The sequence below is a fragment of the Triticum dicoccoides genome, chromosome 6A (genome assembly GCF_002162155.2).
Source record: "Triticum dicoccoides isolate Atlit2015 ecotype Zavitan chromosome 6A, WEW_v2.0, whole genome shotgun sequence".
NCBI classification, from domain to species: Eukaryota; Viridiplantae; Streptophyta; class Magnoliopsida; order Poales; family Poaceae; genus Triticum; species Triticum dicoccoides.
Window position 1 is genome coordinate 131,420,584 of NC_041390.1, and position 12,504 is coordinate 131,433,087.

Genomic DNA, 12,504 nt, shown 5'->3' on the forward strand with positions numbered 1-12,504 from the left:
TATACTATTTTCGGGACTAACATATTGATCCAGTGCCCAGTGCCAGTTCCTATTTGTTGCATGTTTGTTGTTTCGCAGTAAATCCATATCAAACGGAGTCCAAACAGGATAAAAACTGACAAAGATTTTTTTGGAATATATGTTATTTTCGGAAAGAAAAATCAACGCAAGACGATGCCCGAGGAGGCCACGAGGCAGGGGGCGTGCCCCAGGGGGTCAGGCGCGCCCTAGGCCCTCGTGGCCACCCCGTAAGGCAGTTGATGCCCTTCTTTTGCCGCAAGAAAGCTAATATCCGGATAGAGATCGTGTCCAAAATCCAGCCCTATCGGAGTTACGGATCTCCGGGAATTTAAGAAATGGTGAAAGGGCAGAATCAGGGAACGCAGAAACAGAGAGAGACAGAGAGACAGGTCCAATCTCGGAGGGGCTCTCGCCCCTCCCATGCCATGGAGGCCATGGACCAGAGGGGAAACCCTTCTCCCATCTAGGGAGAAGGTCGAGGAAGAAGAAGAAGGGGGGCTCTCTCCCCCTCTCTCCCGGTGGCGCCGGAACGCCGTTGGGGCCATCATCATCACCTCAATCTACACCAACAACTTCACCGCCATCATTACCAACTCTTACCCCCTCTATGCAGCGGTGTAACCCCTCTTTTACACGTTGTAATCTCTACTTAAACATGGTGCTCAACGCTATATATTATTTCCCAATGATGTATGGCTATCCTATGATGTCTGAGTAGATCCGCTTTGTCGTACGGGTTAATTGATGATCGTGATTGGTTTGAGTTGCATGTTTTATTATTGGTGTCGTCCTATGGTGCTCTCCGTGTCGCGCAAGCGTGGGGGATCCCCGCTGTAGGGTTTGCAATATGTTCATGATTTGCTTATGGTGGGTGGCGTGAGTGATAGAAACACAGACCCGAGTAAGTAGGTTGTTTACGTATGGGAATAAAGAGGACTTGATGCCCTATAATGCTATGGTTGGGTTTTACCTTAATGATCTTTAGTAGTTGCGGATGCTTGCTAGAGTTCCAATCATAAGTGCATATGATCCAAGAAGAGAAAGTATGTTAGCTTATGCCTCTCCCTCAAATAAAATTGCAATAATGATTAACGGTCTAGTTATCGATTGCCTAGGGACAAATAACTTTCTCCTGACAAAAAGCTCTCTACTAAAACTAACTTAGTTGTGTCTTTATCTAAACAGCCCCTACTTTTTATTTACGCACTCTTTATTATCTTGCAAACATATCCAAAAACACCTGCAAAGTACTTCTAGTTTCATACTTGTTCTAGGTAAAGCGAACGTTAAGCGTGCGTAGAGTTGTATCGGTGGTCGATAGAACTTGAGGGAATATTTGTTCTACCTTTAGCTCCTCATTGGGTTCGACACTCTTACCTATCGAAAGAGGCTACAATTGATCCCCTATACTTGTGGGTTATCAGGGCTTATCCCTGGGGCGCCACTCGGAGCTGCTATCAATGTCCCACGCGGAGTTGTCCGCGGGGGAGACCTTCCCCTTCTTGGACACATCTGCCTCCAAATGCGTGGAGGCCGCCCTTTTCTTCCTCCCCCCTTCCGGGGGAGAGTTGCTTTCCTCCTCCTCGTCGTCTTCCTCGGTGTGGGAGGGGTGGGTCTCGGTGTCTTCAGACGTCACGTCCGAAGTGCCCTTATGGTGGAGACCACTCCTGGTCTCCTTGGCCTTCTTCTCTGGCGCTTGGTAGGGCACTGGAACCAGCATCTTCGTGAGAAGAGGGATTGTTGGGTTTTTGGGAAGCGGAGCCGGACACTAGATCCGCTCCGCCTTCCTTGTCCAGCCCTGAAAAAATAAATGGGGAAGCTTAGGCGTCTTCCTTGAGTATGCAAGCAAAGGATACACCTTGAAATACGAAAAACTTACCGGGCTGGCGGGATGGGCCAGGTCGTGCCCGTGGTCCTCGGTCATCGTCGGCCATGTCTCATTGGCCTTAAAGAGCACCTTCCAGATGTCTTCGTGTGTAGTGCCGAAGAACTGTTGCAAGGTCTGGTACTCGGCCGGATCGAACTCCCACAAATGGCAAGCCCGGCTTTGGTATGGAAGGATCAGGCGAACGAGCATCACCTGGATCACATTGACAAGCTTGATGTTCTTGTCTACCATGCTCCTGATGCACGTCTGAAGCACTGTCAGCTCGTCCAACGAAGACCAGTCTAGGCCCTTCTCTAGCCAGGAGGTGAGCCGCATTGGGGCTCCGGACTGGAATTCGGGAGCCACGGCCTAGGTGGCGTCGCGAGGCTCTGTGACGTAGAACCACTGTTGTTGCCACCCTTTAACGGTCTCCACGAAGGTACCTTTGGTCCATGAGACGTTGGGCATATTGCTCACCATGGCGCCTCCGCACTCTGCGTGTTGGCCGCCCACCACCTTCGGCTTCACATTGAAGATCTTTAACCGCAATCCAAAGTGGGGTGGGATGCGGAGGAAGGCCTCGCACATGACAATAAATGCCGAGATGTTGAGGAAGGAGTTGGGGGCCAGATCATGGAAATCCAGCCCGTAGTAGAACATGAGTCCGCAGACGAATGGGTGGAGAGGGAATTCCAATCCGCGGACGAAGTTGGGGATGAATACCACCCTCTCATGGGGCTCCGGGGTGGGGATGATCTGCCCCGTTGCTGGAAGCTGGTGAGCGATTTCCTTGGCTAAGTACCCGGCCTCCCGGAGCTTGGTGATGTCCTTCTCCTTGATGGAGGAAACCAACCACTTGCCCTGCGCTCCAGATCCGGACATGGTTGGAGTGCTTTTTTGAGGTGGAAGCTTGGGCGCTGGAGCTCGAGAATGGATGGGCAGAGAGGAAGAGGGCGTGGGTGAAAAGGTGAAATCCTTATCCCTTTATAAAGGCTGCGAATATCAAGTGCCTCCCCACTCGCCTATTCCCCAAGGGCTGTGCAGACGACGCAGTTGGATTACCCACGCCCATATTGATGAGAATCCCGCAATAAGGGGACATGATCTCTGCTTCGACGAGACGTGCCAGTAAAACCGCATCTTGAAACATGGAGCGGGAGGCTAAAAAAGGGTTCGAAATAATGGTCGGACAGCGACTTGATGTCACGCTACAAAAGTTGTCAGTGGATTGGACTCATAAAATATTATACTCTCTGCGTGTGTGTGTGTGTGTGGTACTCATTTTGCAGAGCCGTACACGTTTTCTGTGTTCGAAGACTGTTTTTGAGTATTCGGATGAGGAACCCGCCTTGCAATGCCGAAGACAATCTGCGCGCCGGACACATCGTCATTGAAGCCTGGTTCAGGGGCTACTGGGGGAGTCTTGGATTAAGGGGTACTCGGGCGTCCGGACTATGTAACATGGGCCGGACCAATGGGCTATGAAGATACAAGACATAAGACTTCCTCCCGTGTCCGGATGGGACTCTTCTTTGCGTGGATCGCAAGCTTGGCATTCGGATATGTAGATTCCTTCCTTTGTAAACCGACTCTGTACAACCCTAGGCCCCTCCGGTGTCTATATAAATCGGAGAGTTTAGTCCGTAGAGGCAATCACAATCAGACATGCTAGACATCTAGAGTTTAGCCATTACGATCTCCTGGTGGATCAACTCTTGTAATCCTCATATTCATTAAGATCAATCAAGCAGGACGTAGGGTATTACCTCCCTCAAGAGGGCCCGAACCTGGGTAAAACATCATGTCCCCTGCCTCCTGTCACCATCGACCTTAGATGCACAGTTCGGGACCCCCTACCCAAGATCCCCCGGTTTTGACACCGACACCCAGCAGTTCGTATGCTCCAATAGCTTAACTTCTCCTGCCGGTTTCTCTGCCCATACTTTCTTGTGCCAGTAGAAATGTAATCCCAGATAGACTATTTGTTCTCGGTAAGGCATTTCTCTCGGTAGTTAACTGCTCCTAATCAAGTAGTGTAGTGAAGATTCATCGAAGATAGTCACCTGCCGCTGGGCAGGAAGGGTGGGGAAAAGAGTGAAGCCTCCACCACTTCGTTGGTTGGAGGAAAGCCCAACCTACAACGTCTTCTTGCCATCCTTCACCGTGACGGCGAGTATGGAGCCGCGCGGTCATGGAAGCGCAAAAGAGAAGGGGACGACGTGGGAGTGTGGACCTTACACGCGTGCAACACCGATCGCTTGCGACTGCAGGGGTAAGAGTGTTGGAAATATGCCCTAGAGGCAATAATAAATTGGTTATTATTATATTTCCTTGTTCATGATAATCGTTTATTATCCATGCTAGAATTGTATTGATAGGAAACTCAGATACATGTGTGGATACATAGACAACACCATGTCCCTAGTAAGCCTCTAGTTGACTAGCTCGTTGATCAATAAGATGGTTACGGTTTCCTGACCATGGACATTGGATGTTGTTGATAACGGGATCACATCATTAGGAGAATGATGTGATGGACAAGACCCAATCCAGCCTAGCACAAGATCGTGTAGTTCGTTTGCTAAAGCTTTTCTAATGTCAAGTATCATTTCCTTAGACCATGAGATTTTGCAACTCCCGGATACCGTAGGAGTGCTTTGGGTGTGCCAAACGTCACAACGTAACTGGGTGGCTATAAAGGTACACTACAGGTATCTCCGAAAGTGTCTGTTGGGTTGGCACGAATCGAGACTGGGATTTGTCACTCCGTGTAAACGGAGAGGTATCTCTGGGCCCACTCGGTAGGACATCATCATAATGTGCACAATGTGACCAAGGAGTTGATCACAGGATGATGTGTTACAGAACAAGTAAAGAGACTTGCCGGTAACAAGATTGAACAAGGTATCGGATACCGAAGATCGAATCTCGGGCAAGTACAATACCACTGGACAAAGGGAATTGAATACGGGATTGATTGAATCCTCGACATCGTGGTTCATCCGATGAGATCATCGTGGAATATGTGGGAGCCAACATGGGTATCCAGATCCCGCTGTTGGTTATTGGCCGGAGAGTTGTCTCGGTCATGTCTGCATGGTTCCCGAACCCGTAGGGTCTACACACTTAAGGTTCGGTGATGCTAGAGTTTTTATGGGAAATAGTATGTGGTTACCAAAGGTTGTTCAGAGTCCCGAATGAGATCCTGGACATGACGAGGAGCTCTGGAATGGTCCGGAGGTGAAGATCGGTATATTGGACGAAGGGTATTGGAGTCCGGAATTGTTCCGGGGGTACCAGGTGATGACCAGCGTGTCCGAAAGGGGTTTCGAAGGCCCCGGCAAGCGTTGGGGGGCCTTATGGGCCAAGGGGAGAGGGCACATCAGCCCACTAAGGGGCTGAGTGCCCCTCCCACCCCATCTCACGTAACCAGGAGAGGTGGGGGCACCACCCCTAGGGCAGCCGCCCCTCCCGGCTTGGGGGGCAAGTTTCCTAGGGGGTGGGGCGCCCAAACCCATCTAGGGTTTCCCCTGTGGCCGCCGCCCCTCCCCTATGGAACCCTAGGGCGCCTCCCCATCCTCCCTTCCCCCTATATATAGTGAGGGAGAGAGAGGTCAGACGCACCCTTCCCCTGGTGCAGCCCTCTTCCTCCTCCAACACCTCATCCTCCTCCGTAGTGCTTGGCGAAGCCCTGCCGGAGAACCACGAGCTCCATCACCATCACGCCGTCGTGCTGCCGGAGTTTTCCCTCAACTTCTCCTCTCACCTTGCTAGATCAAGAAGGAGGACACGTCTCCCAACCGTACATGTGTTGAACGCGGAGGTGCCGTCCGTTCGGCGCTAGGATCATCGCTGATTCGGATCACGACGAGTACGACTCCATCAACCCCGTTCACTTGAACGCTTCCGCTTAGCGATCTACAAGGGTATGTAGATGCACTCTCCTTCCCCTTGTTTCTAGATTACTCCATAGATTGATCTTGGTGATGCGTAGAAAATTTTAAATTTCTGCTACGATCCCCAACAATGGCATCATGAGCTAGGTCTATGCGTAGTTTCTATGCACGAGTAGAACACAAAGAAGTTGTGGGCGTCGATATTGTCAATTTACTTGCCGTTACTAGTCTTATCTTGATTCGGCGGCATCGTGGGATGAAGCGGCCCGGACCGACCTTACACGTACACTTACGTGAGACTGGTTCCACCGACTGACATGCACTAGTTGCATAAGGTGGCTAGCGAGTGTCTGTCTCTCCCACTTTAGTCAGATGGGATTCGATGAAAAGGGTCCTTATGAAGGGTAAATAGAAATTGGCATATCACGTTGTGGTTTTGGCGTAGGTAAGAAACGTTCTTGCTAGAAACCTATAGCAGCCACGTAAAAACTTGCAACAACAATTAGAGGACGTCTAACTTGTTTTTGCAGCATATGTCGTGTGATGTGATATGGCCAAAAGGATGTGATGAATGATATATGTGATGTATGAGATTGATCATGTTCTTGTAATAGGAATCACGACTTGCATGTCGATGAGTATGACAACCGGCAGGAGCCATAGGAGTTGTCTTAATTTATTTATGACATGTGTGTCAACATAAACGTCATGTATTTACTTTACTTTATTGCTAAAGCGTTAGCCATAGTAGTACAAGTAATAGATGACGAGACAACTTCAAGAAGACACGATGATGGAGATCATGATGATGGAGATCACGGTGTCATGCCGGTGACAACGATGATCATGGAGCCCCGAAGATGGAGATCAAAAGGAGCAAAATGATATTGGCCATATCATGTCACTATTTGATTGCATGTGATGTTTATCATGTTTTATATCTTATTTGCTTAGAACGACGGTAGCTTAAATAAGATGATCCCTCACTAAAATTTCAAGAAAAGTGTTCCCCCTAACTGTGCACCGTTGCGAAGGTTCGTTGTTTCGAAGCACCACGTGATGATCGGGTGTGATAGATTCTAACGTTCGAATACAACGAGTGTTGACGAGCCTAGCATGTACAAACATGGCCTCGGGACACATGCGAAACACTTAGGTTGACTTGACGAGCCTAGCATGTACAGACATGGCCTCGGAACACGGAAGACCGAAAGGTCGAACATGAGTCGTATAGAAGATACGATCAACATGAGATGTTCACCGTTGATGACTAGTCCGTCTCACGTGATGATCGGACACGGCCTAGTCGATTCGGATCATGTTTCACTTAGATCACTAGAGGGATGTCTATCTGAGTGGGAGTTCATTAAATAATTTGATTAAGATGAACTCAATTATCATGAACATAGTCTAAATTGTCTTTGCAAATATGTTGTAGATAAATAGCTCACGTTGTAGCTCCCTGTTTCAATACGTTCCTAGAGAAAGATTAAGTTGAAAGATATTGTAAGCAATGATGCGGACTGGGTCCGTAGTCCAAGGAGTGTCCTCACTGCTACACAGAAGGCTTACGTCTTTGATGCACCGCTCGATGTGCAAACCCCTACAACGTCGTCTATGGATGTTGTGAACACCTGACAGACACATCCTGATGACTACTTGATAGTTTAGTGCACCATACTTTACGGCTTAGAATCGGGATTCCAATGACGTTTTGAATGCCATAGAACATATGAGATGTTCCAAGAGCTGAAATTGGGATTTCAGGCTCATGCCCATGTTGAGAGGTGTGAGACCTCTGACAAGTTCTTTTGCCAACAAGATGGAGGAGAATAGCTCAGCTAGTGAGCATTTGCTCAGAATGTCTGGGTGCTACAATCACTTAAATCAAGTGGGAGTTAAACTTCCAGATAAGATAATGATTGATAGAGTTCTCTAGCCACTATCACTAAGCTACTAGATCTTCATGATGAACTATGACATGCAAGGGATGGAGTTGATCTCGGAGCTGTTTGCGGTGCTTAAGACCGCAAAAGGTAGAAATCAAGAAGGAGCATCGAGTGTTGATGGTTTAACAAGACCACGAAGGGCAAGGGCTATAAGGGAAACTTCATGGATGGCAAACCAGTTGCCGCTCCAGTGAAGGAACCCAAGGTTGAACCCAAACCCGAGACTAAGTGCTTCTATTGTAAGGGGAACGGTCACTGGTAGCGGAATTACCCCAAATGCATGGTAGATAAGAAGGCTGGCAACTTCAACAAAGTATATACGTGTTATTAATGTGTACCTCACTAGTACTCCTGGTAGCACCTGGGTATTGGATACCAGTTCAGTTACTATTATTGGTGACTTGAAGCAAAAGCTACGGACTAAACGGAGACTGGCTAAGGGCGAGGTGACGATGTGTGTTGGAAGTGTTTCCAAAGTTGATGAGATCACCATCGCACGCTCCATCTGCCTTCGGGATTAGTATTGAACCTAGATAAATGTTATCAGGTGTCTACGTTGAGCATGATTATTATTAGATCATGTTCATTGCAATACAGTTATTCATTTAAATTAGAGAATAATGGTTATTCTGTTTACATGAATAATACCTTTCATGGTCATGCACCCTATGTGAATGGTTCATTGAATCTCGGTCGTGGTAATACGCATGTTCACGCCAAAAGATGTAGAGTTAATAATGATAGTACCACTTTCTCGTCGCACTGCCGCTTAGGTCATATTGGCGTAAGATGCATGAAGAAACTCCATGTAGATGGATGTTTGGAGTCACTTGATTTTTGAATCACTTGACACATGCGAGCCATGCCTCATGGGCAGGATGACTAAGACCCCGTTTTCAGGAACAATGAAACGGGCAAGTGACTTGTTGGAAATCATGCATGCTGATGCATGTGATCCAATGAGAATTGAAGCGTGCGGTGGATATCGCTATTTTCTCATCTTCACTGACGATTTGGGTAGATATAGGTATATCTACTTAATGAAGCACAAGTCTGAAACGTTTGAAAAGTTCAAGCGATTTCAGAGTGAAGTTAAGAATCATCATAACAATAAGATCATGTTCCTACGATCTGATCAAAAGGGGATTTTCTTAGTTATGAGTTTGGCAATCACTTAAGACATTGTGGAATTGTTTCACAGTTGAAGCCACCTGGAACACCACAAGGTAATGGTGTGTCCGGACGTTGTAATCAAACCCTATGGGATATGGTGCGATCTATGATGTCTCTTACCAATCTACCATTTTCATTTTGAGGTTATGCGTTAGAGACAGCTGCATTCACTTTAGATAGGACACCATCTAAGTCCGTTGAGACGACGTCATATGAACATTGGTTTGGCAAGAAACCAAAGTTGTCGTTTCTTAATGTTTGGGGCTGCGATGCTTAAGGCTTCGGCCGGAGAAGCTCGAACCCAAAGCGGATAAACACATCTTCATAGGATACCCAAAGGCGACAGTTGGGTATACCTTCTATCTCAGATCTGAGGGCAAATTGTTTGTCGCTAAGAACGGGTCCTTTCTCGAGAAGGAGTTTCTCTCGAAAGAATTGAGTGGGAGGAAGATAGAACTTGATGAGGTTGTCGAACATTTACTTCAACCAGAGAGTGACGCAACACAGAAAGATGTTTTCTGTGGCGCCTCCGTCTGTTGAATAGGAAGTTAATGATATTGATCATGAAGCTTCGGATCAAGTTGCTATCGAACCTCGTAGGTCGACAAGGATATGTACTACTCCTAAGTGGTATGGTAATCTTGTCTTAGATATCATGTTGTTAGACAACAATGAACCTACGAGCTATGGAGAAGCGATGGTGGGCCCGTATTCCGACAAATGGTTAGAAGCCATGAAATCCGAGATAGGATCCATATATCAGAACAAAGTATGGACTTTGGTGGACTTGCCCGATGATCGGAAAGCCATTGAGATAAATGGGTCTTTAAGAAGAGGACGGACGTGGGCGGTAATGTTACCGTCTATGAAGCTCGACTTGTGGGAAAGAATCTTTTCACAAGTTCAAGGAGTTGACTACGATGAGAATTTCTCACCCGTAGCGATGCTTAAGTCCGTCAGAATCATGTTAGCATTAGTTGTATTTTTCGATTATGAAATCTTACAGATGGATGTCAAAACAAGTTTTCTTACCAGTTTTCGTAAGAAAAGTTGTATGTGATACAATAAAAGGTTTTGACGATCCTAAGGATGCTAAAAGGTATGCTGGCTCCAGCAATCCTTCTATGGACTAGAGCAAGCATCTCGGAATCGGAATATATGTTTTGATGGAGTGATCAAAGCTTTTAGGTTTATACAATGTTTGCTAGAAACTTGTATTTACAAGAAAGTGAGTGGGAGCACTACAACATTTCTGATAAGTATATGTGGATGACATATTGCTGATTCGAAATAATGTAGAATTTCTAGAAAGCATAAACGGTTGTTTGAAGAGTGTTTTTCAAAGGAAGACCTGGATAAAGCTGCTTACAAATTGGGCATCAAGATCTATAGAGATAGATCAAGACGCCTGATGATACTTTCAAAGAACGCACACCTTGACATGGTTTTGAAGGAGTTCAAAATAGATCAGTCAAAGAAGGGGTTCTTACCTGAGTTGTAAGGTGTGAAGTTGAGTAAGACTCAAAGCTTGACCACGGCAGAAGAAAGAGGAAGGACGAAGGTCGTCCCCTATGCTCTTGTCATAGGCTCTATACGGTATGCCATGCTGAGTACCGCACCTGATGTGTGCCTTGCCACATGTCTGGCAAGAGGGTACAAAGGTGATCTAGGACTGGATCACCAGATAGCGGTCAAAATTATCCTTAGAAGAATAAGGAAATGTTTCTCGGTTATGGAGGTGATAAAGAGTTCGACGTAAAGAGTTACGTCGATGCAAGCTTAACACCTATCCGGATAGCTCTGAGTAGAGATACCGGATACGTATAATGGAGCAACAATTTGGAATAGCTCCAAGTGGAACGTGGTAGCAGCATCTACGATATGACATAAAGTTTTGCGAAATACATAGGGATCTGAATATGGCAAGACCCATTGACTACAACCTCTCTCACAAGCATAACATGATCAAACCCAGAACTCTTTGAGTGTTTATCACATAGTGATATGAACTAGATCATTGAGTCTAGTAGACTCTTGGATGTTGGTCACATGGCGATGTGACCCGTGAGTGTTAATCATATGGCGATGTGAACTAGATTATTAACTCTAGTGCAAGTGGGAGACTGTTGGAAATATGCCCTAGAGGCAATAATAAATTGGTTATTATTATATTTCCTTGTTCATGATAATCGTTTATTATCCATGCTAGAATTGTATTGATAGGAAACTCAGATACATGTGTGGATACATAGACAACACCATGTCCCTAGTAAGCCTCTAGTTGACTAGCTCGTTGATCAATAAGATGGTTACGGTTTCCTGACCATGGACATTGGATGTTGTTGATAACGGGATCACATCATTAGGAGAATGATGTGATGGACAAGACCCAATCCTAAGCCTAGCACAAGATCGTGTAGTTCGTTTGCTAAAGCTTTTCTAATGTCAAGTATCATTTCCTTAGACCATGAGATTGTGCAACTCCTGGATACCGTAGGAGTGCTTTGGGTGTGCCAAACGTCACAACGTAACTGGGTGGCTATAAAGGTACACTACAGGTATCTCCGGAAGTGTCTGTTGGATTGGCACGAATCAAGACTGGGATTTGTCACTCCGTGTAAACAGAGAGGTATCTCTGGGCCCACTCGGTAGGACATCATCATAATATGCACAATGTGACCAAGGAGTTGATCACGGGATGATGTGTTACGGAACGAGTAAAGAGACTTGCCGGTAATGAGATTGAACAAGGTATCGGATACCGACGATCGAATCTCGGGCAAGTACAATACCACTGGACAAAGGGAATTGAATACGGGATTGATTGAATCCTCGACATCGTGGTTCATCCGATGAGATCATCGTGGAACATGTGGGAGCCAACATGGGTATCCAGATCCCGCTGTTGGTTATTGGCCGGAGAGTTGTCCGGTCATGTCTGCATGGTTCCCGAACCCGTAGGGTCTACACATTTAAGGTTCGGTGACGCTAGAGTTGTTATGGGAAATAGTATGTGGTTATCGAAGGTTGTTCGGAGTCCCGAATGAGATCCTGGACATGACGAGGAGCTCTGGAATGGTCTGGAGGTGAAGATCGGTATATTGGACAAAGGGTATTGGAGTCCGTAATTGTTCCGGGGGTACCAGGTGATGACCAGCGTGTCCGAAAGGGGTTTCGGAGGCCCCGGCAAGCGTTGGGGGGCCTTATGGGCCAAGGGGAGAGGGCACATCAGCCCACTAAGGGGCTGAGCGCCCCTCCCACCCCATCTCACGTAACCAGGAGAGGTGGGGGCACCACCCCTAGGGCAGCCGCCCCTCCCGGCTTGGGGGGCAAGTTTCCTAGGGGGTGGGGGCACCCAAACCCATCTTGGGTTTCCCCTGTGGTCGCCGCCCCTCCCCTAGGGAACCCTAGGGCGCCTCCCCCTCCTCCCTTCCCCCTATATATAGTGAGGGGGAGAGAGGGCAGCCACACCCTTCCCCTGGTGCAGCCCTCTTCCTCCTCCAACACCTCATCCTCCTCCGTAGTGCTTGGCGAACCCTGCCGGAGAACCACGAGCTCCATCACCACCACGCCGTCGTGTTGTCGGAGTTTTCCCTCA